Source organism: Amblyomma mixtum, chromosome 10 (genome assembly GCF_055824585.1).
Source record: "Amblyomma mixtum isolate Tamu chromosome 10, ASM5582458v1, whole genome shotgun sequence".
NCBI lineage: Eukaryota > Metazoa > Arthropoda > Arachnida > Ixodida > Ixodidae > Amblyomma > Amblyomma mixtum.
Window position 1 is genome coordinate 50,816,939 of NC_143021.1, and position 7,673 is coordinate 50,824,611.

Genomic DNA, 7,673 nt, shown 5'->3' on the forward strand with positions numbered 1-7,673 from the left:
GATTCTGACAGCGGTCGTGGTGTCTCACCAAGTCTGCGTTCATAAGGTGATAAGTCATAATAGAGTGATTGCGGCGGCTTATTCAATATTTTTACTTCAGTTTCCAAGCACATATCGCTGTGCTATTTCAGGATTGTAGGCGTCGCCACATATGTCACCACAAACACTCAAGCAGGTAAGGTTAAGTGAGCAGAAAGGCCAGTGCTTCAGGCAACAAAATTTTTACCTCAGGGCATATCTATCCAGGAACACGCAAACCCAGAAGCAACCCTTTCACAGACAATGTCCTCACCCTCCTCACGTGCTCAATCACCATTGAGAAAGTCCCCATGCCTGCAGGTAAAACACAGTGAATCCGAAAGCTAGTGTTTCGAGCAAATGAAAAGGTTCCTACTTCAGGAAATTAGTGTGACGCAGTATCTCAGCCAACCGGTCACCTCACCTACATGCAAATCCCCCTGCAAGCACTTGCAGACTCCAACAAGAAAGTCCCCACGCAAGCTAAAGCAGGTGAGATGCTGTAGATAAACAGGTAGAACCTCAGGTCAAAAGTATTTTTGCTTCAGGGCATGTCTACACCACAAACCTCCAGCTCAGTAGCAGCATCATCGTGAAAATTTCCACGGAAGTGCTTGCTGGTAACACAGAAGTTCAGATCACGCGCTGTCGCGAACTGGGGCCATCGGGCAGCGCACACCCAGCAGCCACAGCTTGGCCCTCCTCGGTTTTCTTCGTAGCTTTTTGTTGGGGTTCCTCGAGCGGCCACCACCCGGGCGCCGTTCGAATGGGTTTGTTTTCAACAAATGTGGTGGAGTGCATCCACAACGGCAGTTAGCAGACTGCACCGTAGCCGGCTGCAAGAGGACGAGGCCTTGCGAGGTCGCGTTCTAGCTGCAAAAGGGAGCCGATCCGCGGATCCCTGGGGCTTCGAGAGGGGGTAGCGTGTAAATTTATGGCTTTTAACGGCAGACCGCGTGACGGACGGAATGCCTCAGTGACGAGCAGCGAATTGGGGAGCGCGACCAGGGCAGTGCATGCAGTTCGGATTGGGTGTTCGCCTTCCCTGTGCTTCACTGGAATTTTTGTGCGTTTGTGTCTCTGTGCTGTAACCAAGCGGAAATGCGTAACGTCTTCTTGCAATTCGCGCAGTGCTCACGAGACAACAACCGCGTGAGCACCGGCGTGCTATTGTCTCCTTTAGTTTTAACGAAATTCTCCTGACTGGCTCTGACAAGCGCATTTCCTCTTGGTTACAAAAGGGGTCCCCAGAATGCTGGGCAATGGGATTTCAGGGCGAGTTTTGGCACGAAAACGAGGGAGATCGCGAGAGGCAGGAGAGACCAGCCGGCACCGGAGGAGAGACCCGGCGTGGTCGGGGAGATCGGAGGGCAGGTCGCTGGTGAGCGCCTGTGCAGCACAGTTCACAGTGTCACGAAGAAGTTGTCAAGTCTGCTCCGCAGCGTGTCGCCGGATCACCGAACCATCAGGAGACTTCAAGATCACTGTAAGGTCGTCGGGCGCATCCGCGTGTACGCGTTTCTTTTGCTTGTGTTTGCTTGTGTTCGAGAGGTTCATTGGGCGAAGCAAGGAAACGGGACCTACTAGACAGAGAAGACGAACAAGAGCAACACCTAAAGTTTTACTAGCGCAGCCTGCGACAGGATCACCGTTTCCTGTCAGACTTCGGCGAACTTCAGGCGTTTCGGGGACGAAGACGATCGGGCCGACGGACCATGCCTGAGAAACGTCTCCGCCGGAAAGAGGACAGCAGCTGAAGAATTATCACAGCATAGTGGCCAATGGACCAAGCCAGCTGTGCTTACCGTGCCGACGGACGGGCGCATGGACTGCTGAAGTACTAGCGACGCAGCAACAAGAGGCGACCAGCACTGCGGCCAACGGACCGAACCACCGGTACTGAGCGCTTCAAGGTTCAAGGAAAAAACAGATCAGCGCTGAGCGACTGACGACGCAGCAGTCATCGACTCCCAGCGCAGTGATCGACGGAGGCAACAAGCGGCTCTGGGTGTGTCAACGGACCGACACATTAGCGCTGACGGACTAGCGTTACAACAGCCGCAGAGTTCCGGCTCGACGGACAACGGATTGAGCCAGCGGTGGCATTAAACCACAAGAGGCACATCGGCCGCTGACGGACTAGCGGTGTACTTTCGCGTTCGCCCTGCCTCACATCGAGCAGCGGCAACGGAAAGCAGCGAGAGCTACGGGCGGCAAGGGACGGAGATTGTGCCTAAACTCGACCGGAGGGAGAGACGCAAGGTCAACAGACGCCGGTGTCCCGGGGACGACAGGGCATGCATTTCCTGTAGGAAGGTGAGTGGTCTCTCTGCTGGTCCTCGGAACCCACTGACGCGGAGTTGAGGCGTTAAGGCGAGTCACAGGTCTTTTGTATGATCCTACGTAGCGGTGCAGTGGTGGTAAAAATGAATACAGATGAAAGTGGTAGTAACGCCACAGAGTCTAGCATAGATTAATTGACGGGGAGAGGAAGTGTGACGGGAGCAGCGAAGGCGACAGGTAATGCAGCAGACTCAGATGCGGCCATGCGGCGGCTGGAGATGGAGATGGAACTGGAGTTGAGGAAAACTACGCTGCTTATCGAGCGAGAAAGAACCCGGCAGTTGGAGCTGCAAACCGGTTCAACACAGGGCTCGCGAGCGGGCGGGCGGCAAACGCGCGAAAAGACACTTGCGTATTTCGCTAAGCGTCTAAAGAGTTTGCTGACCCAAATTCCGAAAGATCCAGAAGTGCCGGTATAGCTTGAGGGGATCGAGGGCATTTTTCGCTCATATAAGGTGCCGGACGAGGTTAAAAGCCATTTATTTTTGCCTCTCGTAAGTGGAAGGATCTTACACCTTTTCTCCAAGCTCTCTACAGAAGAGCTCGACAGGTACGATCAGGTGAAAAAGAGAATTTTGTCCGAGCTCCGTCTGTCCCCGGGTGACTACCTCAGGCAGTTCCGCAACGCCGTGCCGGCGCTAAACGAGACCTGGCAACACTTCGCGTCGAGAATTGAGAGCTACTATGTTTTTTACATGTCGGCACAGGGAATCAAAACGCTCGAGGACCTCACTGCGCTGTACGTGGCAGACCAAATGAAGCAGGCGCTAAGCACAGAGGCCTACAAATATGTCAAGAGAGAGGAAGGAGACAGCTGGGTTAAGCCTCACGAAGTAGCGAAGCTAGTGGAGGCGTACGAGGATTGTGAGGGAAAAGGATCGGGAAAGAGGCAAACATTCGCTGCCGAAAGCCCCACCAGGGTCCACAAACCATCGTCTCCGCAAAAGTCCGCCCCAGCTTCCCGGGAAAAGTCGCCTCCTTCGAAATCCTTGGCATGCTTCAATTGCAACGGCCCACATTTTGCGCGGTCATGCCCTAAGAACCAAGGAGCAGAAAAGCGTGAACGGGGTAGCGCAGGCTGATTATAACGTCGCTGACAGCTGTAGCGGAGGAGCTACGGATATTGCCGAGCGGAGAGCTAACGTTGATGTTCAGTCCAGAGCGGAGCCACCCAGGACAGAAGAACTAAATTCGCCAAAGTACGTTGACTTGAAATGCGGCGACGTGGTTGTGAGAGCGCTAATCGACACGGGCGCCGAAATCACAGTGATCAAAGAGGGCGCTATACTTAGCAACGGAGGATGTTGGCAACACCACGCTTGTTGCCGCGTTTGGTGCTAAAGTAGTAGCAAAACTAGCTCAGGTACCACTTGTCTTAACAACGGGTGACAGTCGGCAGGTCAAAGGAGCTGCACAGCTGCTATGCGCTGTAACGAAGGAGCTGGCGTCGAAAGACGCAGACTGCTTGCTCTCCAAAGGGGCTTGGCACCTGCTTGAACGGACACGAAGCAGCGCTTGCAAAATGCCCGGCAATAGAAGTAAGGTGGCGAAAACCTTAGATGCAGGCAGCTGGCAGGTCGAAGAGTCTCAGTCCTCGGAGAACAGCGAGACAGATCTGAGTACAGATGAGGTACGCGTAGCGGTAAACGAGACGCTCGCCGAGGAACCGAGACCACAACAGAATCGGGTATCCTGCGAGGCGCAGCGATTGGACCAAAGCCTGGCAGATGCTTTGCCTGTGGTGACTGGAACCAAAGACAAGAGCCGCGATCGCCACCTGTGGATTCCGAGGGCTGGTAGAGGGACCACTTCAGTGGTTGTTGTCATGTAAGATGCATCGGCACGGTGCCATGTTATACGCCTTGCATGTGGCGACTACCTGTTTGTATCATGTAACACGGCACCGCATTGTTTTTTGAAACAGTTGTATTCTGAGCATTAGGGTAGTGGTAACGACGACCTTTAATTATGTTACATATCGTGTGCAACAACGAGTGACGTTGTTGCAACGATCTTCGAAGGGGCGTGTAAGGTCGTAGCGCGCACCCGCTTGTACGCGTTTCTTTTGCTTGTGCTTTTTATACAGGTGCACCCGAGCCGCTTCGCTGGGACGCCGGGCGTCCCGGGCGGGGAGGAAACTTTTGTTTGTCTTTTGTATGCTGTTTGGAGTTGTGTTTAGTACAGCAGCACCCCCGAGCCGCGTCGCCGGGTCGCCGCGCGCCTTCGGGGGCGGAACTTTCATTTGTCATTTGTTTGTCGTGCGGAGCGGGCCCCCTGACTCCTTAAGCGAGACGGACCGCGCGTTCATCACCGGCATTTTGAGCTGTTTGATTCCGGGGGTGAACTCGCACTTCGCGTGGAGTGAGCATTGAGTGTGCTACTGGTTTTGTCGGGTCTTGTAGCACCGACATGTAAAGCGCCGTGTGTCTCCGTAGACGGCGCCACTTCGCGCATGTACGGGGCTCCGGACGCCTTCGACAAACCACACCTCGCACATATGTTAGGTGCCTGGGTTTGCGTTGCTTTTCTTTACCGGATGTCGGAGCCACTTGTCGTAAATTTGCGCTTCTCCGCAGGAATGGGTTTCCTAACACTGGATAAACATTTACACTGGCAACATCATATTGAGGCGACTTGCACTAAGATGGCTTCCGGTTGTTATGCTCTTCTCCAGACGCGCGAATACTTTGATATCAATATCCTCCGTGTCCTATACTTCACATTAATACATACTCACCTTTCATATTGCATCGAGTCGTGGGGCTGGACGTATAGCACATACCTAGAGCCTATTAAAAAGTTACAGAAGCGAGCACTTAGAATAATTTCATTTTCTAGTTACACTGTACGCAGTAAGGCACTATTTACTAAACTACGCGTATTACCCCTCAATTTACTTCGTGAGAAAAGAACTGCCGAATGTGTCCATAAAATAATAACAAACAACCTCCCGTTTGACATATCAATATTTAACATCCCGCCACTTCCAACACGGAGCCGCACGTACGGCAATTTTAACTTGCCAGTGAAAAGAAATGTGTATGGAGAGCGTCTCCTAGAGTTTACGGGCGTAAAAGTTTGGAATAATCTACCACATGACCTAAAGACTGCCTACAACTTCTCCATTAGAATAAAAAATTATTACCTTAAAAAGAATGACACACTTTGAGTTCATACTTTCATTTTTTAATAGTCGTCTTAGATATTTGCCAGATATTATTTGCATGTAGCCGAATCCTGATACCTTGATTTATTTACAGATTTGTACATTTGCGTCTATTCTAAGGATGTTTGTGATTAAAAAGTGTGCACTGAAATCATTTTATCCTGTTCTTGTCTGTTGTACCCTTGTGATGCTTTGTAAATACTTAACAGCTATTTTCCCTTCGCTTTTTGTGATGCCTTAATTTTTGTATAAGTTCTACGCGTTTTGTTTGATCTAAGTTTTTAGTTTATATAATCTGTAATATATGTATTTCTTTTGTTGATGCTCTTACAAGTGTTGAGAGTGATGTATAGCATTCTTTATACTAACTTACTGTCTTTATTTTGGTATATTGTTGCCTGCATGCTTGTATACCTTTTTTTCCATTGGACCCGTTACTAGCCGTTGGCTATGGGTCCGGGCAGTGTTTGCGTACATTTTTAATGCAACAAAGACCAATAAATAAATGAAAAAAAAAAAAAAAAACTTGCGGACCGGGGCCCAGACGCGCCGGCGCCCCCGCCCCGTCCGCGGTACATGGATTCCCCGAAACCGGGGGAAAGTGTCCTTGGGAATATGAGAGCGCTGGACGAATAATTGCTTCTTTGTGGAAGAAACCCAGCCGCGGCCGCGAGCTCTGAGCGGGCGGCAGTTGAGTTCGGAACTCGGTAGGAGACGGACTTCCTCCCGCATGCTCGCTTAGGACGACGGACTGTCCTAAGTCCAGGGGCGGCCCAGCTCAGTTATTCTTTTCTATGCTGCTGTCATCATTATAACTGTACTGTACATTTTGTTGTAATCAAGTGTTAATTAAATAAGTGTTCTCAGTTAATCCGGCTAATTCGAGAGGTTCATTGGGCGAAGCAGGGAAACGGGACCTACTAGACAGAGAAGAAGAAAAAACAGAGCAAGAGCAACACCTAAAGTTTTACTATCATCATCATCGATCTGTCGATCACGAACATCGATCGATCATCATCCATTCATTCAAAATTAACTACATAAACTACATGCACTGTCTATCTGACACACTCTTTCTGCCTCATCAGACGTCTACGCCTATTCTTGCAAGCTGAAGGCTGTACAATGAGGACCAATGTTCAACAAGCACAGCCAAGCAGCAGTGAAAGTGCAACATAAGGTATGCATATGCAGATTATTCCGGAAGCTTAGTTGTTGACAGCTCCAGCAAAAAGAAAGGAGTAAGCCACGATCACCCGTACATTGCTTCACAGTCTCCAAGACCTCGACTGCTTAGAGTCAAGAAAAAGCTCTGTCACGCGAAAAAAACTATTCAGTCACACACCAGTTAAAATAAACGAAGAAGAGAATGACTGACCTCAGAAACCTTCTAAATGAAATGAAAGAAAAACTGATTTCTCCGAATGGACGAGAAGCACTGGAGGCATTTGGAGAACTACCAGAGAGCTTGTAAAAAGCTGGCGCTGTAAGAAGACCAAAGCAGCATCATGAAGACGATACAATGAGAAGGTGAGGAAGTTCATTACCACACTCAATTATCAATATCCAAGGACATATGAATATGTGGCTAGCATTTTGCCATTGCCAAGCAGGCAGACCATTCATACCTGGCTGAAAGTGATTGGTGCATGGCAGGGTTTACAAGCGAAGCACTCAATCATCCTAAATCATTTGAAACAAAAAATGAACGAGAGCACCTTTGCCGCCTGATGCTGGGCGGAATGAATATTAGGAAAAGGTGTGAGACGGACACTAATACAGGGAAACTAGTTGGCTACGTTTACTTGAGGAACAGTCAGAGTCCAGTGGACATAGATGACTCATCATTAGCTGGAGATGCACTCGTGCTCACGGCAGTCGGTGTGGCAGCTGCATGAGAAATTCCCTTCGGCTATTTCCTCACCAATGGACTCAGTGGGGAGCAACTGAAAAATATAGTAAATGAAGCCATCAAGCAGTGACACAATGTTCGCTGAATGCCGTTGCAATTGTGTCCGATGCCGTTATGTGCGATGCTCTAGTTGCTAGTTATTCATTGACAAGCTGCGTGACTGTCGGATCCATGAAGGCACTAAAGCGAGCAGTTTGTGGCGGGTTTCCCCCATCCCTGCAACCAACCAAGGGC

General features: G+C 50.1%; 1 pseudogene; it reads left to right on the forward strand.

The window, feature by feature from the left end:
- Positions 1-282: 282 nt before the first annotated feature.
- On the forward strand, positions 283-7,163 carry LOC149325770 (uncharacterized; annotated as a pseudogene).
- Positions 7,164-7,673: the final 510 nt, after the last annotated feature.